The sequence below is a fragment of the Heterocephalus glaber genome, unplaced genomic scaffold (assembly GCF_053883595.1).
Source record: "Heterocephalus glaber isolate CG9 unplaced genomic scaffold, H.glaber_assembly_v1.0 deba00001687, whole genome shotgun sequence".
Lineage (NCBI taxonomy): Eukaryota > Metazoa > Chordata > Mammalia > Rodentia > Bathyergidae > Heterocephalus > Heterocephalus glaber.
In genome coordinates, this window is record NW_028258412.1 from 24,186,816 (window position 1) to 24,213,374 (window position 26,559).

The window sequence follows — 26,559 nt, forward strand, 5'->3', positions numbered from 1 at the left end:
AAGTGGGCCCTGTGGCCCTGCAGGGCCTCAGAGGAAGGAAGGTATTGAGGGCTCATGAAAATGTGGCATTTTAGGAGGGCAGTCATTAGGGGGAACTGAGTGGGCAAAGGTGCTGTCTGGAGGATCAGTCCAATGCCCAGGGGATCTTTAAAGGCCAGAGAGGTGTCATTGTGGTTCCATGGACATGGATCAGAAACACCTTGGTCCTGAGTGTCAGGTGAGTGACCTGAGCTCTCAGACCTGTTTCTCCATCTGTGTGAGGAGAGAATGACCCCTCTCTGCAGGGTGCGGGTGACAGACCCATGAGATGGGCAGGATGGTTGGGCTGGTGCCCAGTTGTCCTATGTGCCATGTCTCACCAGTGGCTGGGCTCAACGCAGGTGTGTTGCCTAAGCAAGTTAAGTCCACTCTGTTCCTGGTGACATCCTGGATAACTGTGTGCTTGGGATCCATGGCTTGGTGCTGCACATGGTTGGGGCCAAGTCAAGACATCAAGATCTCCCTCAACATCAAGGTCACCCACTGGGCAACTGCCTCACCCTGTGACTCCAGTGAGCACAGTTCGAGCTTTGTCTGAAGGGAGGAGCAAAGTTCAGAGTTAGTGTATTAACTGATCACACTAACGGCTGCCAGGCATTGGGCTGATTCAAACCTCCCTACTAGGTCATGGTTTCTTCCTCATTTTGTATTTGAGCAGATTGAGGCTTAGATTTTAATGCAGAATGGCACAGCCCACAGAGTCATGACAAGGGGGCAAACTCCTCGCAGCCCCTCTCCTGAGCCTGTGTCGCTGCTCCACCCTTAGGAAGCTCACAGTCACAGAGTGTCCTGGAGAGCAACCTTACACCATGGCTTCCTTTCTGGAGAGTGGGCAACTTCCTAAAAGCCAGAGAGAAGAGATGTTAAGTGGCCTTGTCCTGTGGCTTGGCAAATGAGAGGCCAAGGAGAAAATGGAAGAAAGCAATTTGAAGTCAAAGTGTTATCTTCTCAAAAAGTGGCCCACTTGGGGGATATCCCCAGCAGACTGCTTGCAGAACACCTCCGTTTCAATGCGTCTGTGTTTGTTTGGCTCCTAGTTTGGACTACAAAATGCTAATGTCCCACATCCTTCTCCCCCGACTGTCCCTCTTGGTTCATTGCTGGGCAACTCCTCTAAGCCAGCTCCCTGTGGTAATAACATCTTTGCAACAAAATGTGATCACCACAGAGACCAGAAACAATAAATTAACAAACTAAAAATACTTAATAAATTGATGTTGGTTTAAATAATGTGACAGTCTCTTTCCCTCATCTGCAAAATAAGTGAAACCCACATAATTCACCAAGCAATTTTTGAAATAGAGAACCCAGTCATTACTACAGAATATCAGGTTAAAAGCACTCTTAGGAAATTTGCAGTCTCATTAATTATATGAAATGTTCTATCCCCAAATGGAATGAATTGCAAAGTGAATTTTATTGGCTCACACTAAATTTAATAGAGCAATGCTCTTCCTGATTATGCAATGTGTGTATTTATCTGTAATATACATTTTATCTGCCTTAGAGTGATCGATTTTCTGTGTAAGAAAGATATCTGCTCCAGTGGGCATATCTGTGTTGCTACCATAGTTTTTGATCACGATGAATTCATTGAAACACAGGAGTCTGCAGCTGTCTTGCCTGGATGCATGAAACCAAAGCATCACTATCTTTCTCGTGGTGAGAATTCCTTATAGCACCTTTGCTTATGAGCTTGATGGAAAGGATGTTCCCTGTGCATTGTTATCCCTGCCCCAGCCGCTCCCTGGAACCTCCCGTCTGGGCATGATGGCATGATGATGATGATAACATGGTCATGGTGATGATGATGACATGGTCATGGTGATGATGACGACATGGTCATGGTGATGATGACGACATGGTCATGGTGATGATGACGACATGGTCATGGTGATGATGACGACATGGTCATGGTGATGATGACGACATGGTCATGGTGATGATGACGACATGGTCATGGTGATGATGATGACATGGTCATGGTGATGATGATGACATGGTCATGGTGATGATGACGATGGTGGTGCTGACTGCCTCTGGCTGCTGAGCTGAGTGGAGTCATCTTCTCTCCCATCAGGCAATGGCACTCCCATTCTGTTGCCCTCAGCCTTGGCTGTGTGACTGTTTTCACCTGTGGAGGGAGGGAGGGATGACAGAGGACCCTTAGGACGTGTGCAGGGTTCCCACTTGCACCCCTCTGAGTGTCTCCCACCAGGAGGACTGCAGACCCCACATGGTCTCTTGTCTTCAGCTGGCCTGGGGTGGGAAGATGGTGGAGGTGGCCCTGCCGGGAGAGCCTGCCTGCAGCCTCCTGGAACATGCACAGGCACAGGCACAGCACTGAGAGATGTGCTGCTTGTTGCCTGAGTCTGAGCTGCGTGTGGGGCTGCAGTATTCATGTGGCCTTGTGGGGACCAGGCCTTCTGAGCCCCAGACAAGGGCTGTGCCGTTTGGTGCTCACAGTGGCCTTCTGCCACTAAGGCCATGAGTAGAGAAACTGAGGTACAAGGAGGTCACGTAATTGGTCCAAGCTCACCAGCTTGCCTGTGTCAGCTCCAGAGAGTGAACCCAGCAGCATAAGCTCATGGGAGGATGGTCTTACAGTGGGGCACATTACTGTCACATGGTTTGGAAGGAAGTGGCACAGAGTCCCCTCCATGTTGCTCAAGAAGAAACAACTGCAGAGAACATGAGGTCACTGACCAGAGCATCAGGCCCCGGAGTCACCGTGGGTCTCCGTGCCTCCTCTTTGCTCCCCCAGTCTGTTCTCAACTAAGCAGGACCGAGTCTACTAAACCAAGGTCATGACCCTCCAGGGTCCCCTCACTCACAGCAAAGCCAGAGCTCCCAGCAACCCCCAGGACTCACAGGGCCTGGCAACACCCTGCGCTGGCCCCACCTGTTCCCCACCAATCAGGGGGCTCCAGCCACCACCTCTGTCTCTCCTGATCCTCTCCTGCATCAGGGCCCTTGAACTTCCTGTCATTTCCAGAGTCAGGATTTCTGGCCGGGTATCTGCTGGCCTCATGCTCCGCCTGGAGGCACCTGCTCTTCGCCTGACCACCCCTCATGCACCCCCGGCCTCCGCTCTCCCTCCCCTGGTCTGTTTCCCCCCCCTTATCCTTTCATGTGCCATTGGATGAACCGCTTTACAGTTACACTCAGCCTCCAGACACGCTGTGTCCCCAGGACTTAGACCAATCCCAGCACACAGCTGGGGAGACTGGAGGCAATGCCATCTTTGCTCAGGACCAGTCCTCTGACCCACTGGGCCTGCGGGCTGGACAGCAATAGTCCTGCTGTGTTTCTGCCAGAGGAGTCACCTGGAGGCACCCAGCAGGTGGGACCGCAGGCACTGAGAAGGCACTCGGCTGTATGCGCAGCACGCACTGGGGAGGTGCCCAGCACTCCTTGGAGATCACCCTGGAGAAATAATGCAGCCCAGGGCTCTGCAGGATGGCAGCCTCCAGCACTGTCTCGGGGAACTGGATGAGGCCCATTACGTCTCCCGAGATGGAGCACATCCCCCAGAGGGACTGGGGCTCCCAGGCCTCCCACCCTTTCCCGGGCGGAAACAAACTCAGTACCCAGGTGACTCTTTCCCAGTAAGGAGATGCTCAGCTGGAGTTCAGAAGTCAAACCAACAAGGATTTGTGTCACGGAGAAACAATAATGATGTATTCTTTACACATGCAAATATATTCTGAGTGATACTTGAGCTTTATAATTATAAGATGCTAGAAGATAATGAAATTAAGATTTTAAATATCATGCCCTATTTAAATGGCAGTTGTTTTTGGCTGGATTAGGAGTCAGCACAGGGTTTCGCTCTGTTGGGTAAATACTCATCAGCCTGTGATGACACCGTGATTAGTGGGTCTCGGTCGAAATGAGATTGCCTTTGCTACCTGGAGCTCCAGCTCCTGGCGTCTTTCAGGCCACCTGGGAGAAATCACAGGACTACACAAGGCGTCGTGGTAGCACCGGGCAGGTTGCTGGAGCCGCTGAGAACAGCTGTCCCTAGCTCAGGGTTAGAGTCGAATGGGAAACCTGGGTAATTGGATCAACAGCCAGATGTAATTGCCAACAAACAACAGAGTGAAGTTCCGGCTGATGAGCTTGCAGCGCAATTATTTGCTTTAATGAAAGAGCACAGTTCGCTCCAGGGGCAGAAACTGCACACGGCCCGCAGTGTCCGTGCAGGTGCTCCGGACCCCCTGCAGGTGCAGCCCCGGCCATTCCTGCCCCAGTGACTTCGGGGTGCTCATCATCCCCACTTTAGGGGTGGAGGGACCTGAGGTTCACAGAGCCGCCTTCCTGTGTGCAACGCCACCCAGCGAAGGGCAGAGCTGAAATTCAGGCCTCATTCTAGGTCGTCTCCAGAGACGATTCTGCAAAGAAATCTGAGCCATTAGCGCCGCTCCCTACAGCCTCCCCAGTGCAGTCAGTGGCTAGGGCCTGGAAGAGGCGAGGCCCATCCACCTGCACAGAGGAAAACCTCCCTGTACTGCCTCCCACCCGGCCCTGTTCAGAGCGCCCTCTGCCGGCCCCTCGGGGAGGATGAAGACCAGAGCAGCGAGACCCCCCCCCCCCCCCCAGGCCCGCGCCCTCTAACGTCTGCGACGGGGAAGGCGGCGCGGCGCAGCCCCGCACGTGCAGGTGCGGAAGCAGCCGCACCTGGGTCCACAGCCCCGCCCCCGCGCGGCCCCTCAGCCGCCTTTGCGCAATCCCGCTTCACTTCCTTTCCTGTCCTGCCCCTCCTCTCCGTTTCTAATAGTGCAGTTAAGTCGATGAACTTTCTTGTCCCCAGATTCACAAGCAGCAGTGGCCACCCTGGGTGTGGGTCGGGAGTCGCCATGGGGCTGTCTGGTTCCACACGAGGCACACGGGGGAAGACAGGGAATCGGAATGAAGAGCAGGCCAGCTTTGCAGCGGGGCACAGAGCCTGGCCAGGGTGTCCACCTCGGAGCTGGCGGAGTGGCCCCTGCCTTAGGAGAGTCAGAGGCCTCTGCAGGGTGGACGCGACACGCCCGCAGGCGCTCAGAAAGATGCGAAGCAGAGCTCGGCCTCGCAGGCCCAGCCAGAGAAGGCTCAGGCAGGGCCACGGGCACGGACCCTCGGCCAGACCCCGGCCACAGGGGCAGCGCACGCCCGCAAGTTGTATTAGCTTTCCTGTGGCTCAGACACGACTCCTGACAGCTGTACCTCGAGGAGGAGAGGTTTAGTTTGCTGGAGATTTCAGCCCATGCTGGGGGGGGGGGGCTCCGAGGGAGAACCGTCGTGGCGGGTCGGTGGGAGGAGCAGGGGCAGCACCAGAAGGGCGGGGTGAGAGGTCAGATAGACCCCACGGCCGTGATCCCGCCAGGCTGTGTTCCACTCCCCCATGCGCCACACCGTGGGGTGAGTTTAGCTGCACGTGGGCTGCTCCCCGCAGGCTGGCAAAGTTAACCCTTGTTTGGGCCTAGGACATCGGCTGGGCCGTCTGCGGCGCGGGACGTCTGGCTGTGGGGTTGCACGGTGGCTTGGAGTGTGAGGGCCCCGTAAGAGAAGCGGTCAAACGTGCAGACGCAACTGGGTGCTGAAGAAAAGGAACTGCTCCACCGCGGCCAGGAGCTTCAGGACTGGATCGGGACAGCCAGAATGACAGTCGAGCAGAGTGACATCACGCAGGGAACGCCAGAGCCAGCTGGAACAGCAAACTGGAGGGTTCTTCTATTTCCCTGGGCAGGGACCCGAGGCACGGGAAGCGGGGTGACCGGATGCAGGGCCCTCGGGAGGGGAGGCCAGGTGAGGGCCTGGCGCTTCCTCCCAGCCCGGCTTGTTATCGCTGCTGACCCGGGACGACGTGCGGCGGCTTTTCTGGGTGGTTATTACGCGAACACACTCACGGCGGGAAACATCTGTTGTTGGACACAGCACTGTAGGCACAGCCGTGCCTGGTTGGTCTCTGTTAATTTCATTCATAAATCATGGGTTAAGTGGATGCGGGAGGGAGGCGCCGAGGCAGGGGAGCCATTTCCCCGCTAGGGGAGTTGGGGACTCGCTGCAGCCCTGCCGGCCGGCCGTGAACCCTCCCGTCCTCGCCTCATGGGCGCTTCACCCCTGGGAAGTCCCAAGGAGGACTCGGGTGCCTCCCTCGATACTATTTCTCCAACCACTCCTGTGAGCACCCGGCTCTGGCCCAGCGCCGAGCTCTGACGGGGCTCCCAGTCGGGGTCCTGTCCCGGCGCCTCCCACTGCAGGCGTCACGCGCAGTGTCTCCACGCATCCTGCAGGCCCTGCTGGGGGCACAGGCTGGGAGGGCCGCGAGGCTGCGCTGCGGCGGGCGGAGAACGCAGCGTCTTTTGAGAAGCTGCTTCCGGGATGCCACTGAGCCCCACCCCCGAGCACAGCTTGGCCAGGGCGGGCACAGTGAGCAGGGCCGATGCTGATGCCCAGGCTCCCAATCTTACAGGAGGCGGCCCCCCAGCACCGGTGCGGGAGGGGCAGCAAGGCCAGCACCACACCCGGCCTCCACGCGCACCTGCACCTGGGGCCCTGCAGAACCCCGACAGCGACTGAGGGGGACGCACGGCAGGTGGGTGCGGCACAGAGGCAGCTGCTGGGGGCCAGCTGTGCTCCGGGTAGCCCGGGAAGAGAGCAGAGGGGGAGCTCTTCTCACGGGGCAGATCCACTCTTGGAGGGCGGAGCCGCCGAGTTGGAGGGAGGGGCCCGGCCCTGGGTCAGAGCTTCCCTGGACCTCTGGACCCAGGGTCCCTCGTGAGGCTGAGGGTGGCCTTAAGCAGCGGGGCAGGAGGTGGAGGAGAGACAGTGCCCCAGAGAGTGCTCCCAGCTCCTCTGTCCAGGGGTGGCGTGGGCACTTGGGGTTGCCAGTGCTCCTGCCGCCTCGCCTCGCTCCGAATTCCTCAAGAATGAACCACGCCCCTCTGCAGGCCTCTTCTTCCTGTCTGTCCAAGGCAGCAGGACGGGGCCCGGGGAGCTTTTGTGACACTTTCAGGGATGTCACCCCACACCTGTCTCCCACGGACTGCCCCAGGGGCAGCAGCAGGCACTGCAGATGGGCACCCGAAGGCCAGCGGTGGCTGAGGGACACAGACACAGGCCCGGGACCCTCCGCAGGCGTGAGCCCAGGTGTGCACTGTCTCACCCTCACTGTATTGCTGCCGAGCCTCACTGAGCAGCGCTGCGGGGCCTGCTGGTCCCGGGGCAGGGTTCTCACTGACGCTTGCTTTGGGAACATTTTCCCTCTAATTTCTCTTTTAAACTGCAGACTTGGCAAGAGAAAAATACGCTTCTCTTTGCTTAATTCCAGTCCTACCAGGCCATGCTCAGCGCTCACAGTAGAAGGCTGTGTAAATTGTCACTCAGCCCACTGCGATCAGGAACATTTTCCACAATGAGCCATTGGGCAGGCACAATACAACGCAATGTTTTCCTCTGACTGCAGCATCTGTCAGTAAATAACTGGCATCATAATAATCAGCATTTTATTCTGCGGGTCCCAGGGTCGACAGTGACCGTGGCACGCGCCGAGGCCCCCCGGGCTCCTCATGACGACCTCCCTCTCTCCACGTGGGGCAGGTGGGTAGCTCTTGCCCACGTGGCTGGTGTCTGCTGTGTGATGCTGGGGAGGCCCTGGTCGTCTCTGAGCTTCGGTTTCATTACCTGAAGGGGAGGGAGCGGTGGAGATCGAGGTCTACAAACCTGTGATTCATTAGCCAAGTGATGTTTTCCAGCCGTGTCTGTTGTTTTATTTTCCCATTGGAATGCGTTTGCAGGGCACAGCGGCTACATTCCTCACGGGAGCTGAGGCACCATCGCAGACAGCTATGGACCGGGCTGGAGTGTCCAGGCAGAGGACTGTTCTCCTCCATACATAAAGAACTCAGACAAAAAGGAGACCTCCCCAAAATAAAAGAACCAATCAAAAACAAACAGCTGAAATGAAGACACCTCTCAGAAGAAGAAAAGCAAAGAGCCAATGAATACTTGAAAATAACAGTCAGGACCTCTAGTCATCACAGAGACGCAAATTAAAGTGACCCTGAGATTTTCTCTCACCCCAGGAGGAATGGCCATCATCCAGGAACCAAATGATAGCCAATGCTGGCGAGGCCGAGGGGAAAAGGGAACGCTTGTCACGTTTTTTTTGTACCAGGGATCGAACTTAGGTCCTTGAGCTTGCAGGGCAGGCGGCAGAACCACTGAGCTAAATCCCGGGCCCATGCTTCTCACTTTTAAGCAGATGTTTGCGATAATAATGATTGCACTTGCTGCAGGAGTTGGTGCGTGGACACGAATCATTTGCTTAGTTTCCAACCCCTCCCACCTGCCTTGCTCCTTCCAACTCTTGGTCCCTTTCTGTTTGCAAAAACTCTCCATATTTCTCTTCAGTTCTTTTTTTCCTGTCCCCTTTCCCCCTCCTCTGTTTCCCTCTCATCATCTCTTGTTCCTCTTTCCATTTAAAAAAGCTCTCTCTATTCCCTAGTATCTATTTTTTATTTTGCTTTCTATTTATATTTTGGGTTTCTTATCTGAGAGAATCCATGCAACATTTAAGCTCGCGGGTCCGATTTGTTTCACTTAACATTATGGTCTCAAAGTGCATCCATTGTCTTACGAACACCTCAAGTTTACCCTTTGTTAAGGCAGAGTAGTGCTCCACGGTGTGTAAATATCACACTTTCTTTATCCACCCCCCTGACCCCCGGACATCTAAAACTGACATTAAGCCGGGAGATGAATACATTCGGTGAAGCCCCAGGTCCTCAGAGCCTGGCTTCTGGATTCCGCACATGAAGTGACTTCTGTCTTCACCCACCTTCCCTTGGAGCGCCTCACAGTGGCTTGCAGTCAGCCCATCATTCTGTAAATACTCCACTATGCATCTCTAAAGTACTTTAGATTTTGTCATAGTAACATTAACTGCTAAAATGGAGCACAGACATTCAAATCTCCGGTGTTCCAACTTCCTTTCTTCCGGACGCATCCTACACCTCCCTGTCCTAGTTGCCTTCCCGGCCTGGCCCGACCGCAGAGCCTGCCAGGAAACTTCCGGATTTGCCAGTCACAAGGAGCGTGACAGCTCGGTGTAGAGGAGATGCGATGCTACTGCGGCTGGGGCAAACTGAGTGTTTGTTACCTGCTTGCCGTTACTTTTGGTAAGATTCTCCTGTGTGACTCTTGTGCATGTTCTACTTAGGTTTGATGCCTCTACTTTTAGGAACTATAGGTGGAGGATGTAGCCTCTTCTCTGGTGTACGTTGCCTCTTTTCTCCATTTGCATTTTGTTTATTTTGTCTTAAAAATTTTTAAGTAGTCAGCTTTGTCAGTCTTCTTGCCTGAGTGCTTTTGAATGTGAGTCATTTGAAGATATTTTCATTCTTCCGAAGTTATAAAGAAATTCACTTTTTTTTTTTGGTGATGCTGGGGGTTGAACCCAGGGCTTTTGAATTGAGCTACATCTCCAGCCCTTTACATTTTTTTTTAAATTGTGAGACAGGGTCTAGCTATGCCACTAAGTTTCCCAGGCTGGCCTTGAACTTGTGACCCTCCTGCCTCAGCCTCCCAGATGCTGGGGTTGCAGGTGCGCCTGCTCCATGTTTTGCTGCAATGCCCATGTGACTGTCTCCTGCCTGCCTGCCTGCCTGCCTGCCTGCCTGCCTTCCTGCCTGCCTGCCTTCCTTCCTTCCTTCCTTCCTTCCTTCCTTCCTTCCTTCCTTCCTTCCTTCCTTCCTTCCTTTCCTTCTGCCCGTTGCTTTGGAAGTACCTTATGTACTTGGAGTTCTTGTAGATTGGGTCCAAGTTGATTTGCTTCTCCTTACTTCCATCTGGTTCTTCTAAAATGGTGTACCGAGGGTCTCCCGCTGCTCCTGCTGTGTGAACAGCTGCACAAGGTGGCCATGAGGTGTAGATGCTACAGCCACCCCTCCCACGCTCCCTGGCCCTTCTTGGTATTCCTGCTTGTTTACTCCTCAAAACTGAACTTCTCAAATCAGTCTCTTTACTTCTAGGAAAAAGGCTTATCTTATTTTCATTGAAATGACATTACGCTTATAAATGAAATTACGAAAATAGGACATCTTTATGATGCTGCATTTTTTTCACCCAAGAGGATTGTCATATGGTTTAATCCCTAGAAACTCCCCTCTCAAACAATGGCAAAACTACCAGAAACATGAAGAAAATTTGAGGAAATAGCATGTGAAGTGGCAAAGAAAAAATTCAATAAATATCACATACACTAGAAATGAGTTCAACAATATAAGAGAAGATAAAACCATATCCTCCCTGTGTGTTATTGGTAGGAGAGTGAGACACTGTGTTAGGAAAAAGCACAATTGCAGAACTGAGATCAGTGTTCTCTGCTCCTCTGCACCCACCCCCGTCCCACCATGAGGCTGTGACCATGCTGTGTGAGCTCCGTGTCCATGACCCAGTCTGTCCCATGGTCATGGCCACCCCAGGGACCCAGGAGGATGGGGAGGTTCGAGAAGCTTCCAGCCTCCCTCTCCGGTTGCTCCTCAGAAGCCCTGTGTACAGGTGCCTGGGGTCCTCAGCTCCCCCTGCCCTATGGGCAAGTCCCGCAGGGCACGGTGAATTCCTAGGTGGGCCAGGCCCATGGCCTGCCCTGTGCCCAGCCCCTGGGTGGCTGCATCCTTCAGCGTCTATGAGGGCACCTGGTGCCAGGGGACAAGGCTGTGGGGCGGTGGGCTGAGCACCAGGGACAATCCAGTGTGGCTGGCACCGCCATCCCTGCAGTGCTTTGGAGTCGCTTTCAAGTGTGCAAGTTGGAGAAAGCCCCGAGCCCCCCTGAGCCTGGGATGCTCCTGTGAATGCCACCAACTCTGTGCCCTGGCCCTGCGGGAGGGGAGAAGAAGAGGCTGTGCAGCTGGGAGGGAGGATGGTGATGTCCCACAGTCCTCCAGACCCTCCTCGCACCCCAGTGCAGCGTAACGAATCTCCATCCCTCACAGCCCGAGGAGGAAGGGCCCAGGGTCCACACCACGCTCTGCCTTGTGGAGTCCGGGAGCGAGTTCTGAGTCAGTTACAGTCTCCTGTAATGAGCCCACGCTGTCTATATCGTTGTTGAGCGTCTTCAAGACAAGCAGCAAGGCTCCCTCCTGCAGAAGGCCTCGTGGCAGGAGCAGGAAGCCGGGCCACTTGTTCCCTGCTAGCGGAGGAACACGCACGACCAGAACACTGGAGGGGTGGCTGTCAACTGTTAGATGAGACACGGCCTGGGCTTGGCCGGGTGTCCCTTCCTGTCCTTTTGGACACTCATCGTCGCTGTCAACACCGCGGGGGTCCAAACCTAGCCCTGTCAGTCCCCCCCGGTTATGTGGCCCCGTCTGTCGCGGAGCGACGCTCTAACACAGTCTCAACTTCCGCCAGGCGCCGTGAGGCCCGGAAGGCCTGAGCTGGACGGCGAGATCAGGTTCAGAGGGCAGGACCCGCTCGGGCGCCCCGGGCTCTGAGCAAGGATGGCTATTTCCAAGCTGGGAAACAATTATTTGTATCCATTGCTGGGCACCAGGCTTGGGCCTCGTGTGGGCTCACCCAGCAGGCTGGGAAGAGGGAGCTTGCGTGTGAGAATTTATTTCCCCGATGCACGGCAGAGCGGCTGCGCCTCTCGCAGGGCCAGGAGAAGCCCCCTGGTTCCCGGGGCCCTGGAATTGAATCCCAGGCACCCGTGGCCACTGGCACGGCTGGGAGTCTTTCTTCATTAAAACCGCCCACTGCGTACATCCAGGCCCGAGCCGTGGCGCTGATCTGCGTCTGTGTCCCGGGAGGGCCTCACCGACCTCCGCAGAGAGCACGCAGGCAGGAAGTGGCCTTGGAAACGGCACAGAAGCGACAGGGCTGTGCTCCGAGGTCAATTTCATACCCCGGTGACGTCAGCCGGGCTCCGTATTGCACACTTTCAGGCATTTGGGGAGGGACACACTCATCTCCAAGAAAACTCTCCGGGCGGTTATCCTGGGCTTCACAGTTTCACAAGGACTCGGTGCTTTTGGGATCCCTGAGCCACCTCATATTAATGTCAAGTGAGGCTATTAAGACTTTAAAGGAGAGGAGTTACTCCCCATACAGCAAGAATAAAGCTGTGAGCTGGGGTCGGCTCAGGAGTTCTTTCATGTATCAAGCACCCAGGTTTCCTCTGTCTTACCCCGCACCCTCTTCCTCACGCTCCTTGGTTCTTCCTCTTGTCACCTTGTGGTCACAAGATGACTGCTAGAGCTCCTAGCATCACATCCTCACCCATTCAAGTCCAAAGCCAGGAGGAAGGCCAGCTCGTGAGTGGATGTTTGTGTGTTTTAGTCAGGCATGAGTTTATTTCCTTTATAACATGACATCAATAAATTAGCATTTCAAGGTGGTGCAGCCAGGCCATACGTTTGTCTCTCTGCTGTGTCATCATTAGCCCGTGACTATTGCCTTGCTCTATTTCATAGGAAAGGGGATGAGGAAGAGTCCAAAGGGCAAAGAGAAGATGTCAAATGGTTTCTGGGTTTCTGTGATCTCACGTAAGACACACCCTGTGACCCCTGTCTGCTTCTCACTGCCTGGAACTGCAGGCCGTGTCCACCCTAACTGGATACGGTGTCCACACATACTTTCTAAACTCCCAGGCTGGGAAAAATTAAGCTTTTGTTGTTATGGAAGAAGGGCAGACTGGCAGCATGACAATCAGCTGTATCTGCCAGGATCCCACTACATGGATGAGGGTACTGAGATGTGGAGACACTTCCCTATTTTTCCAAAGTTACATAGGAGGATCAATTCCTGAGTTTTTGTGGTCCTTGAAGATGAGCCTCTCCCAGTGAATAGACAGGATGTCAGGGCTAGTGACACTCTAGAAACTGAAAGAATTTAAAAGAAATTTTGGACGTCAGTCAGCTTTCCATTGCTATGACAAAATACCTAGGATAATCAATTTACAGAAAGGAAAATTTCATTTTGGCTCATGGATTCAGAAGTTTCAGTCAATGATTACTTGGCCCTGTAGCCTTTGGGCCACCTCATGGCAGGAGGCATGTGGAGGAGAAAATTGCTCACCTCATGGTAACCAGGAAGGAGGGGGGGGGCATTGGTTCCACCATCCCCTCTGAGGCCACACCCCCAGGGACCTGCTTCCTCTCACTAGGTGCCCCTACAGGGGTCATCATCCAGGGACCAAGTGTCTTTGTCACTTTTCCTGTCACTGCGACATAATATCCAACACCCACAGCTTACAGGAAGAGAGGTTTATTTTGGCTCCCATTCAGTCTGTAGTCAGTGGGCTCCAAGGCGGGGCAGGGTGGGAGCGGGCCATGGTGGAGGACAGCTGCTCGTGTCATGGGGACGGGAAGCAGAGAGAGTGAGGAAGGAGCTGGGAAGAGAGAGAAACCCTTCAGGCCACGCCCAGTGACCACCTCTTCCAACCAGGCCCACCTCCAACAGGGAGTCAGCTCTGAGCCCCCTTGATCCAACACCTTCCAGAGCCACCCCTATGAGAGGTGGGGTTCTTGGGGGGTCTAGACATAAACCCTACCCCAAGCCTCCAACACGTGGGTGTGGTTCGTTACTCCCAAGAGGGGCCTGTGGCCATCAGCATGAGCCATGCTATAGCCTGTGACCCTCACCTCCAGAGCCTAAGTCCCGGCCTAGAAGCCTGGGTGCCAGGAGATGTTACACTCAGGCTCTGGTGCCAAGGGTGGTGCTGGGTGGGGGACTCCAGGGTCCTCAAGCTCCCCTCAGGAGGGTGAAGGGCACAGGGGCCTGGGGGTGGCTGGAGTCTGAGGAAGCTTTGCACCACTGAGCCCCAAACCACCTTCCTATGGAGGGCAACTCAGGCAGAGGGGCCCGGAGCTGCGCCCACTGCTGTGCCCAAGGGTGACCGAGGCCACGGGCAGAGCACAGAGCAGTCAGGCTTGGTTAGAGATAGCAGCTGGAGATCTGGCCGTGTCTGTCTTCAGGGATAACACGAAAACTCCACAAACCCCAGTAGTTCAGATGTCCTCGATTTGAAAGTCATTATAATTGAGAACAAGCAAAATGACAGCTCATTAAGAAAAATATTTGATGAGCCAAGAGAAAGGGTCCAAGTTAACATTATAAATGTGGTTAATGAGCAGAGTGACGACAGGCTCTTCAGGGAAAACAATGGCAACAAACTCCTACCCCGTTCATGTTGGCTGAGGAGAGGACACGTCTGTCATCATTGGGACTTTCAGAACGTCTGAGGCTGGGTGTCCCTACGATGCTGATTACCTTCGAAGTGAATTTGATGTTTCTTTCTCACATTCCTAGTGCTTTAATCTCCTTAACCAGTATGAACTCAACAGCCCCCGTTCGGCCAGGACCGGAGAGGTTTGAGGTGTTGCCACTTGGCTACCTGACAGAATTCGCTTTGGAAGGAGGGAGTAGATAGTCTCTGAAACCAGAAGTGGGGCATTGGCTGCTTTCTGGAGACCTGCTGTCTCTTCTGGAAGAGCTGAGCCCTTCCCTCTGGCTTTAGACTTGGTTAGGATCATGGTGAGCTGTCGCCCGGTCTCAGAGGTGAAGACTGGTGCTGTAACCTGTCCTGACCCCAGTGCACAAGCACCCTGTTTCATCCAACTCGCTCGGGTGTCGATGGCCTTTTCAAGTCCATTTCACCTCCTGTCAATGGTGCCATCCCTAGGCTTCGAGCTCAGTCTCTTCTGGCTGCTTTAACAAAACCCCCAGGATAATGAGCAGCAGAAATGGTCACTCCCAGCCCAGAGTCTGGAAGTCCAGGGTGTGAGGCCCCTGTAGGTTTGGTGTCCGGTGAGGCTGCCTCCTGGCCTTAGAGGGCTCCTTCTCCCTGTGTCCCCGCCTGCAGGAAGGGCTGGGCAGGCTCTCTGGGGCCTTTCCTCGGGGCACTAACCCTGTGCCTGAGGGCCCCGCCCTTCAGCTCTAAATCACCTCCAAAGGCCACCTCCTAATGCCATCACATGGGAATTGGGATTTCAACAGCTTATTTTTGGAAGGACAGAAATATTCAAAGAATGACAGCTTCTCAAGACCGGGAGGTTTTCTCCCATCTTGGAATGACATGGTGGGTGTCTATGTGGAGACAGAGGAGGGGGCAAGATAAAGACATACCCTTTGGGGTTCTGTGCGAACAGAGTCTGGACCCTCCACTGACTGTCCTGATCTTCTCCTTATCCTTTTTCTTCTCATCCAGTTTTTAAGGGCTGTACTATGAGGGTGTGATGCCTGGGTATGTGGCAGCTATCTTGTGACCATGAGGTATCAGCTGAAGACAAAAGCCAATCTGATTTCAATCGCCCCAAACCCCTGCATGACTTTCTAAAAGTCCTCGTCACTGCATACTGTCTCGACTTTCTACAAGTTAACATTTTCCCTTAACTTACTGCTGTGCTTTAACAAACATCCGAAGATGAATCACATACCACTGACACAAATGTATCCGCTCAGGGCTTTCTATGTCATTGCAATTTTAAATTTTGGGACAGGAAATCAATGTAGTTTGAGTCATGGCTGCATACTTCAGCTCATCTTCAGAAATAATAGTGACTGTGACAGTGTCGGGTGGGCAACGCCAGCGTGGAGTCCAGTTGACGACTCGCCGACCCAGTGTCTGTCTGTCTATAAACCTGCGGCAGGTGGGTGCTGTTTGGGCACTTATTTACAGTGGCAAGATGGCTTGGGAGGAAAATGAGCTTAGGTCTCTTAAATGAAAAATAAGCTCAGGGTATTTCTTAGGAAATAAGCTGACAAAGCTGAAGTTTCTGTCGATTTTGACTTAAATTAATGAAGATGCAATTCTCAGCTGTCCCTAATACACACTGGGTTGTCTTGAAGGTTTTTAATGGTCCCCAAATTTCTCTTTCAATCCTCAGAGTTTCCAAATTTTCAGTATTTTGTGCGCTACCCTTATGATTTTTCAAAGCATATTTGCCGAATCATTTATATTGTGAGTTGCTTAGTATTTCTTCTTTAAAAATATCTTGCTTAAATATACATGTCTCAAGTGGAAACCACAGGAGCCGGATGAATGGAAATCTAATAACACCTGCTATAAATAGAGATAACTATGAGAAGAGACACAATGGAGCCTCGCCCAGGGATGGCCGGGCCTCAGGGCTGCTTCCTCTTCATCCCAGGAGGCTGTGTGTCCTGGTGGGGAGGTAAACAGCACTTCCCCCTGGCGTATTAGAATACTCCAAGACAGTCGCTGTGCTGTTGAATGTTATTTATGCTCCTCTTAAATAGCCCTGAACCCCCTGCCCCGCCCCTAGAGCCCTCTCTGTCACCTGGTGATGTGACTGCACTCTGTATCTGATGGGTTATGGTCCAACAGCGTCTCCAGCTTTGCTCAGGGATTGGGTGGCAGCATTTTTCTCTTACCCTTGACCAGGCCACACATCATGACTGATCTGAACCAACCATGGTACTTCCATCCTTCTGTTCTTCTAATTGGTGTTTTGACGTGTCATGTGATCTGTGAAACATACAAAGAAATCTTCTGGCATCTTCTGAGAAAATTTATCCTCTCTGACAAAAATAGAAGCAAAGCCCAATCCTTATCCTTTCCCCTCTCATCCAATTTGTAAGGGTTGTACTATGAGGGTGTGATGCCTAGGTATGTGGCAGCTATCTTGTGACCTTGAGGTGTAAGCCTGCACACCAAGCCAATCTGCTGAGCAACAGGGACGAGAAGGATGGGTAAATCAGGAGCTATCATAACATTGCTGCCTTGTTAACCAATTCTGCATGTCCGTCAGTGCATCCCTGTAAGCAAATAATGTCCTTATCGTTTAAGCAATTACTGAGGCGCTGTCACTTGTGACCAAATACATCCCTTGTAGACATATTTATCATTTTTACTCCTGTTAGGCCACAGCTCTCCCCCACCTCTAGCTTTTACTCACCCAACCCCTGCCACCCTGAGCCTGTCCTGCCTTTGGCTTCTGCCTGTCCCAGTCATTTTTCCAGATCCTCCTTAACTCCTAGCCCCAAGACCCTGGGGTCAGGGTAGGCTTTTGAGGGTAACCACCTTGGAGGTAGCTGGGATAAAAGATTTAAAGCATATGCCAGGACTAAACAACAAACCTATCTAGAAAGGGTGTGGTCCAAAAAGAGGGAAAGCAAAATGCACCCTAAGTGACTTTTCCCTCTTCGTTTTGCTTTTTGTGCTTATCTGAAATGGTCTAATAATGAGCTACTAAGCACCTGGCTGCGGGCAGTGGCAGCCAAGGCAGCCCTTCCTGCTAGCCTTCTCGCTATTGGTGGGGTCTGATTACACCTCGCTGCCCAGGGGCGTCTTTCCTTCTGGGACAGAAGAGCACAGGCTTTCCACTTTGCACTCCTTAAACACCAAGCACCGACTCAGCTGAGTGGGGCCTTGTGCAGGCGAGGCAGTGGAATCAGTAACTGGAGCCCTGTTCCTTCTTCACTCCTGTTAGCCCCGTGATGGCTCTGGTCCTTCCCGGAAGTCAGACTTCACGGAGTGGAGGTTGCCTCTTCACCAGTCCCGCTTCCCTAGGAAGGCCAGAGCAGGCAGTCACAGGTCAGCAGTCATTGGAAGGGAAGGGCGGTCCCTTCCCGGTAGAACTTGGGTGTCACCCCCACTGTGGCTTAGCAAGTGACCCCCACATCAGGTTGGCGTGGTCGAATATGGTCTATTACCCAGAGATTGTGCAGGAGTTGAATCCTCAAATCAGAAGGCAGTGGTCTCCACCGAGGGGTCTTAGTCTGACGATGATGTTAGTTGTGGGGGCTAAGTTAGATTAGGTTGTTAGGGTGGAGCCTGCTGGTTGAATCCTGGTGGATTTGTGAGACCACACAGACCAGAGAGACACACACTCTTGCCATGATGTGACGCAGCCAGGGGAACCCCGTCAGAGCCTGCACCATGCTGTGTAGACCTCCGCCCTCTGAAAGGAGGAGCTAAGTAGACATCTTTTATTCTTTATAAAGTAGCCTGCCTCAGGTATTTCAGTATAGTCATGGAAAATGAACTAATACACTAGCCATGTTGAAGGGGCTCAGGCCCTAAACAGAGTTGTTTTCCAGGAACAAACACTGGGCTCAGTTCCCGTAGATCACAGCAAGAGATTACAGTGAAGAGCTGCAGCCTTCCTTCAGGTGTGAATGGAGGTGGGAGGTGAGTTCCATTCTAGGATGTGCACCAGGTTTTCCTGTCTCAGCCTACCAACTTTACCGAAAAGGTTTATATTTGAATGAAACTGAGTGAGCTTTTAACCTGATGTTGGGACTTTGCAATCCGTTTCTCATCTTAAAAGACTTATGGTACACAGAATTGGGGAGAAAAACAGCATAGAGGCACAAATGTATCCTGAATAAAACTTGCCCCAGCCGAGCACGCTGTCACACACTGGGCTGATAACAGAAGTGGACACTCCCGCTGGACTGCAGGGTTTGTTCTGCTCTGAGGGGGCTTGGGCAGCTCCTCGAAGAGGCTCCTTTATTCCTTCTGGAAATGCAGGGAGGGGTCTGCTGTTCAGCTCTGGAGGTTCAGCTACGCGAGTGTTAGGAGAGAAGCGAGGCGGAGTGTTTGGTCTCAGAGTAAATGACACATCTCGGAGAACGCACAATGGGAGCCAATGGCAGGCTCCTGGCTTCAGCTGCAGACTCAAGGCTCATGTCTGAATTCTGATGGGCTGACCCTCTGGCTCTTGGGAAAGGGAGACTTCTCTAGTGTCCACCTGGACTTATAACTGCACTTCCCATTTCTCCAGGGTCACAGTGCCGGCCGCACTGCCACTAGTCACTGTGAATACATGATTTGAAATAGCTGCAGATTCCTTGGGAGCCCCAAAGACACTCACCAGGCCCCCTGGGCTTCACATGCGGGTGTGGAGCTCTGGGTACGTATGGACTTCAGACTTCGCTGGGGAGAGGAAGAACCGTGTACATACAAGCAATGGACTTAAAAGCACATTCTCTGCATATCAGGCATCAGGAGTGGAAGTTGGGGCAAGCACAGTAAAGGAAAATAGGCAAACGCTCACACGGATCCCACCCTTGTCCACAGGGAGCCGCCTCTTCTCCACTGTCAGAGGAGACTGGAAGCCGCAGCCAGCGTGTCCTCTGTCTAAACTGCCGAATTTCCCAAGGGGAAACTCATAAAATGCTATTATCCGCCTGAAGTCTCTTTTCCATAGAATGTATCGATGAGCATTAGGCAGGAAAATAAAAATAAGGTTGTGTGAAAGATTAAAGCCGTCTCGATCTAATGAGAGACATCTGTTTATTCCTCTTTCATAGATGTTCATCCACCCCACAGATGACATTTGTTTTGCAAGTTGGAAGTAAAGTAACAAAAGAAGTAGAACAAACCAGACACAGTTGCTGGTACTCGGGGAAAATGGACAGAATCAAGGCAAAGTTTAGTTTTAGAAAAGTTGTGTTCAGGGAAGGGATTTGGAGCACTGGTTCAGGTTCTGACTAATGTGTTTGCACCTGAGTCTTGCAAATGCTCAGCGCTGAGTGCTCACCCAGCCTGTCCTTTACTCCCTGATAGGTAGGGACCAAGCACCTGCCACAGGTGCACCTGCCAGTGTGGGGGATGAGTGGTGACTAAGCTGGACACGGGCCCTGTCCCTGGGGACCATGGGGAGAGGAGACAGGCGTGGATTAGTAACAGGCAAAGGCTTCGGGTTTTCACCTCACCACTGGCACTTCCCGAAGCATTTTGCAAAGGCATCCGCCTTTGAAACTCTTCTGGCCTGGAGGTTCCAAGGGGTGGAGACTCTTACTGCCTTTGTGCTCATGGCATAAATGAGTGAAATGAGGCTCATGAAGGAGAGGAACTCAGCCCCAAGCCCAGCCAGTCAGTGTCTGGCAGCAGTGGGTGTGAAGGGCGGTGAAGCAGGAGGAGGTGATGGCAAGGCGATGCTGAGGGCAGAGGCCCGTCTGTCTCAAGCAGAGCAGCCGGGTGTCCTGACAGGGCCCAGGCAGCTGAGCAGGTCTGTGGGGAGGATTGGCAGATACCCCGAGGGAAAATCCTGACTGCGAGCACAAGTGATTGCTCAATTGTTAGGAAGAAATAATATTGGATGGCACATAATGGTGACTTGGAGCTCCAAGTTCTGGGTTCACAGTAGAGTTGTACTGGAACAGCGCATGTCTCATGGATTCCATGTCATCTGTGGCTGTTTTCGGTTGAGAGGGTCAGAGTGGAGTCATTGTGACAGAGACTGGGTGCTAATGCTGGAAACATTTCCCCTCTGGGTGTCTGCTGAAGAGGTACGCAGGGGTCAGAGTGTCGGCATGGAGGACGGGGCTGGGGACGGGCAGAACAGAGGGCACCCGCTGGGTCACGGGCCGCCCAGGGTCTGGCTCGGTGGTTTGGGGATGAGAGGGGCTCTCGGGTGTCGTGTGTTGAGTAGGAGGAGGGCAGTGTGAAGACCGCAGGCCCAGGTCTCGGACCTTGGGTGCAGCAGTGACGAACAGAGGTCCTCGGGTGGTGGAGGGCATGAGCAGAGGGCAGGAGGAGGCTGCAGGCTCAGCAGGGCACGCGGGCAGGGGTGAGAGGGGCCAGGAGCAGAGGGGAGGATCTTTTGGTTTGGGAGAGGGGTTTGGGAAACTGTAGGCGTAGAAACTTTTACCTCTGAACGATCGTGAGCAGCTCTGTACTAACGCATTGCATTTACAGAGAGGACAGGAATGTAGGTATCGGTTATTTCTTAAGAAGGGTTACAGTGATCATGGTTATGAATACGATGCTGGTGATGCTGATGGTTGTGAGGATGATGACAGTGGTGGATAATCTTATACAGTGCTTATCCTATGCCTGGGACTCTTCCAAGCCCTTTGCATGTATTAGCCAATTTACTCCTCCCAGACACCTATGGGGTAGATATTGTCATTATCTCCATGTGATAGATGAGGCCATTTGGTCACAGAGAGGGCAAGCATAAGGCTCATGGTCACCCAGGCAGCAGGAGCAGGAGGCAGACTCAGAATCCAGGGTGGGTACCACAGTCTCATCCACGCCCTAAATGGTTCTTTGATGACAGTAGGTTAGGAGGGTAAAACACTCTGAACGAAGCAGCCAAAAGGTCACTTTGAATGAGTTTTTGAAAAGTCTAGATTGTAGGAAATGTGTAGATAATGGATATTTGGAACTTTCAGAGTTCTGCTTTAGCACAGAGACACCACCTCTTACCAGCATCCTCCCAAGGAGAGGACTGAACGATGAGCACCGTCGTCAGACACTCATGAGGTAGAAAGTGCCTCATCATTTCTTCTTAATCGTCCAAATACATTTTAGGTGAATATGGCCCATGCAAGTACCATCTAATGTAAAAGACAGAGAACATTTTAGGAAAGTTGGGGGTCCCCTTGATACATGTGTCCCCCTCACAATCCGAAGGCAGAATGCGGAGTGATGTTCGCTGTGTTCTGTGTATCACAAATGAAGTCGAGGCCTTTTCTAGCCAGCGTGGATCCGTGGGGAACACATCGAAGCACACTGTGGGGTTGTGGCTTGTGTTCCTCACATGCGCAGAACTCCTCAGTCTTTGTGGCTTCCTGCAGGCCACGTCCACATGGTGTCAGAGCTTCTGTCGACTTCCTCATTTTTGGCCCATGATTGCTCTTGGCTTGTGACTGCCTCCAGCTCTGTCTCTGTTCTCTCGGGCGGGTGGACCTCCAGGTTGTGTCCTTCAGCCTGGCACCTTGTCTTTAGTCCAGGTTAAGGGCCAGAATGTGGTGGCTATGGCTGGAGCATGAAGAGGGAGTGATATGCATAGAGCATGGACCTGCCTCATCCCCAGGTGTGGAGGCCTCCACCTGGCCTGATCTCCCCAGGACCAGCGTCCGTAGGGCAGCCCTGCTGAGCCGGGGAAGGTGTGCTTAAATATTTGAAATGCACACGTGCACCCACCTCTGTTTACCAAGAGCTTGAGATGGACTCAGATTTGGGTGCTGGGCTTCGAGGGACACCAGGAGACCCTGGTGGCTTGAGCCTGCTGCCTTGTCACATCCTTCAGTCTTTTTCAGTTCAAGCAATCAGAAGAAAGTTTCTGGAGAAAATGAGTTTTTGCAAAGTGAATTCGGTGAAGTGTAAAAAGAAATGCACACCTTGGACTTGCAAGGATCTGCCTGGAGCTATGGACACTGACGCTCTGTCCACATGTGTGGGCATCTTCCAGTGTGTGCACAGCTGGCCCAGGGTGGCAGAGCTGCACTGGCGGAGCATGGGCACACTGTCCTTGTGCCATTCCCTTGGCGGTGTGGCCCATGAGCTCTGATACCACATCCAGCCTGCCAGGCAGCAAAGAAGTCTCCTGAAGCCTCCCTGGGCTCCTAGGTGGGAAGGACAGTGGCCTCTTCCCACGCGGGCCTTTGATCTGCAGGATTTAATCCAGAGAAGCAGGGTGAGTGTGAATCACGAGCAGCAGCAGGCGTCCTGCCCCTGTGCTCCAGGCACCATGCACCTCCCCTGTCTGATCTGCTGCAACCCCTGGGTAAATGATGCCTGGGGTGGGCAGAGCATCAGTCCAGAAGATGTCAATCAGAGCCCTGGGACGTAAACATGTTGCCTTATGTGGCACAAGGAGATGATTCAGTCTAAGGACTGAGATGGGGGAGGATTCTGGGTCACCTCTGTGGGCCTGGGGTAAACGCAGTCGTCACAGAGGGCCGGGGTGGGGACCAGAGTGAGAGAAGGACAGAAACAGGTGAAAGAAACAGAGGTCGATTCACGTGGGGCCACATCCGTTTGCCGAAAGCTGCAGTGTCCTGCAGGAGGCTGTTCACAGTTTTGTCTTTTTGGCAGTTCCCTGCTGACCAACACTTAGGTTGCTTCTACTTCTTTCTTCCTCTGTCCTTTCTTCCCTTCCTTCTTCCTGCCCTCCCCTCATCCTCCCTCCCTCCCTGTAACAAAGAGAATTGATTTAAAATGTAGGGGCTGGAGTGCAGCTTGGGAGAGTATTTGCTTAGAATGGCCAACACCTTGGTTCCTATTCCCAGCACTAAAAGAAAAGTCATGTATCACATTGAAATTAAAAACTGAAATGCAACTGAAGCAAGAATAAACTTTGAAATTTGATTCTGACACATATCAAAGGAGAAAAAATTGATTTTGAGTGTGTGCAAGCATTTAAACTTTAGGGCCTCTGTTAACGCCCTCCTCGCTTGATTTTGAATTTTCAAAAGAAAGAAAGAAACCGCTGGAGGTGTTGAATAAACCAAAGACTCATCAAAATGACTGTTAGATACTCCGCTCTTCCCTCTGCCTGGAGACCTTCTGAGGCTGCATAGAGCTGCCGGGGTCGGTGGCCAACGGTATTTGAATGATGCGGGTGGACAGGAGCCACCGTTGCCACATGGACGGACACGTGCTGGATTGGAAAGATATCATCTTTGCTGACATTTAATTTAGATTTGAGAGAAATGAATCCAAGGCTTCACATGAGGGTAAAGCATGAAAACTCCCCAGCCAGAGATTTGTGCCAGCACTGAAGGGGAACGTGGGTGTGTCCAGAAACGTGTGACTCAGTACCCTGCGGGCCCACACAGGACGAGGCGGGGGCTCAATGCCAGGGCCCAGAAGGGGCAGCTTGTGTCTGTCCCTTCTCTCTGGGGTCCCAAGCACAGAAGGAGAGTCCCTGCGGCTGTTCACATGGAAGCTGGAGTTTTCCAAGAGGGAAGTGGGCGGTTTGGGGCGGAACAGGTTTTGCTGAATACTCAGCCCTAGAACCATGCTGAGCAGCTTCCCTCCAGTTTGGACTTGCAGATCTTAGCTTGAGGTTTTTGTTTGTTTGTTCTTTAGCTTCTTTGTCCCCTTGTATGCAATTAGGTGATGTGTTCTCAGCTTGTTCCATTCAATTAGGAGCAGAAATGAGAACTCACCTACACTGTACCTGGATTTGCGCCGGGGACACTGTGAGTGTGAGGCCCCGTCCTGGGCTGAGTGGTGTTTCCAAAGCTGACACATTGAAATCCTAACCTCCCACACCTGTGAGTGTGAGCTCCTCTGGAAATGAGGTGTTTAGAGCTGCAGTTAAGAGGAGGCCAAGCTGGTTTATGGTGATTCCTTAATCTGATGGCTTTTGTCCTTCGAGGAAGTCCACATGAAGACAGAAACAGAGAGGAGGCCACGTGAGGACAGGCGTGGACACTGGAGGGATGTGACTGCAGCTCAGGGACAGCAAAGCAGCTAGAGTGGGGGTGAGGGTCCCCGCCAACACCCTGATTTCAGACTTCTGACCTCCAGACAGCCAGAGCATGGGTTTCTGTTTGTGGAAATCAGTTGTGGAAGCCCAAGGGCACTCATACACACTTCTCTTCTGCCTCAGATTAGTCAAAGTCTAGAGGAAGGAATGGCCACAGAGGCAGGAGAGCATCTGGTCCTAAAAAGCCCACAGTTTGGGGGTCGCAGTGGCTTTCAGCTTTCCAGGCTGAGCTTTTATATTTTCCAGGGTACCACCAGACAAGAACAAGTCCTCCTGGAGGGCCTGGGCTGGATGTGACAGGCTGAATTCACAGCCACCTGTCCCCTGCAGGGCCATGCTTCTCCATGGACACTGACGTCGGGCGCAGTTTAACGCTGGCCTCGGTCAGAACCCTGTCACTGGAGAGTCCGCATTAGAAGAAGTAAATGAGCCTTTTACGCTGCGTGCTGTTTACTGTGAATTCCCCTCTCCCTGTGCATCGTCCCCTGAGAACGCAGGGTAGATCTTTGTGAGCGAAGTTCTAATTGCTGTTCCTGGGATGGGCAAACCTCTCTCCGCCTGCTGCACTCCCTTGGTTAGGGCCCATTATTCGGCACAGAATGATATTTTGGGAACTCGAAGGGGGCGCCTGGAGAGCTGCTGGTGCAGAGTGGGAGGAGGAGGAGGAGGAGGACCCCTGCCTGGCTCTTGGAGCTGGCACTTGGTAAAGTTCTTCCTACAGCTGCTCTTTGTGTAGGTGCAGGGGAATTCTGGGCCTCCTCTCTCCGAGAATTACAGTTTTGATCAGAGGCAGCCCCTGGTCCGGGGTGGCCCCCAAAGGCTCTGTGGTGGGTCCTTCAGGGAGAATTGGGTCTTGGTTAGAGGAGGCGCATCTCCTCCTGTTAGAGTGGTGCTGGTGGGGCTCTGACAGTTTCAGGGCGTGGGCTTGGGAGTCCTCTGACCTCTCTGCACTGCTTGCTTCTCCTCCTGCAAAGCGAGTGGGCAGAGCTCCGGTGTCCACAGAGCCCTGCTGACGGACGCGCTGCCAGGGACACAGACGTAGCTCCCAACAGCGCCTCCCGAGGATGGAGCCTTAACCAGTCAAGACCATTTTTGCTCTGGCGTTAGTCTCACTGCAGGATGGGTCTGGTTTTAGGAAGGTGGCAGTCTTACAGAAATCTCCTTAAATTAGCCGAAGTAAAATGAGTATCTATGAAAAGAAACATTCGTCCTGTGGAAAACAAGAGTGGAGGTGCCCTTGGGTCACAGAGGCCAGGACCTCTGAGGATGCGGGGAAGGAAGGGACTCTTTCTCTCTGGCCCTGTCTGCTCCTTCTTCAGTCTCAGTAGTCTGCACATCGGCATCCTCCATGGCGGACACACCACAGCTGCCTGTCATTCGCGTATTTACCCAGAGGAGCTCTGGGCAGGTCAGCCTCACTCTGGAGAACCACGCTGCTTCTAGCAGCTGCAGGAATACCGCACCTAGCACAAAATATTGCTTCCATTCTTGAAGCAAAAGAAAAGTCACCATGGTGAGGGCAAGAACAATCCATGTTCAGGTGTCCTGACTCATGCTCGGGGCTGCCTGGGACCCAGCTCAGATGTCAGAGCCCAGCAAAGCTGGGATAAGATTATACCATTAACTGTTACAGCTGCATTTTCACATTAGCTAAAGTGATCTTCTTTTATTTTCTGCCATGACAAATTGAAGCTAACGCTTCCATTACGGTATCGCAGTTTTAATTCTGTGTTTTGCAATTCTGGCCCGTGAGGGGAAGTGGAGAGTGTAAGATTCTGTTTCTGTGTCTCTGCTAAAAAAGTTCTTCACAGGTTCAGGCTTATGGGGCATGCACATGACTGTGTGTGCGTGTGTGTGTCTGGTGCATGTGTACATGTGTGTGTGTGCAAGCATGCATGTACACGCATTAGCACTTGTGAGTCTTGATCTATATTAAGCGCCTAGCTTTGCTTTTTATTTATTACTCTAGGTGGAGTGGGGTGGCTTCTGCTTTGGGGAGGAATAGTGATCGGAAAGGATACGGAATCTCATTCTGGTGACCCCGGGAAAGGGCACGCCCTGACATGACCTTTTAGGAAGAGTTTTAAAGGCCTCAGATTCAGAGTGTGGTTACGTGCAAAGGAGACAGAAAGGAGAATGTGATATTAGAGTAGATGAAGAGGGCGAGAGTGAGGGTGAGAAGGCAGGGCCGGGAAGAGTGGGGAAGAAGAGGGAGGAGACGCTGCGCAGGAACTGAGGACCAGCTGAGTTTACTGATTCCAGCAGAGAAGAGCTGGGTTTCCGTCAGGCCCTCAGCACAAGCCCAGGCCCTGGGAGGAGACCAGGCTGCACCCGCTGTGAG

General features: G+C 52.8%; 1 long non-coding RNA gene across 1 annotated transcript; it reads left to right on the forward strand.

Annotated features, from left to right (window-relative positions):
* The first annotated feature begins 5,961 nt into the window (after positions 1 to 5,961).
* LOC110348932 (uncharacterized) lies at positions 5,962 to 10,432 on the forward strand. Its single transcript, XR_002394585.2, has 3 exons — positions 5,962 to 6,619; positions 7,548 to 7,623; positions 7,821 to 10,432. It is a non-coding gene; the product is annotated as an uncharacterized LOC110348932 (long non-coding RNA).
* Positions 10,433 to 26,559: the final 16,127 nt, after the last annotated feature.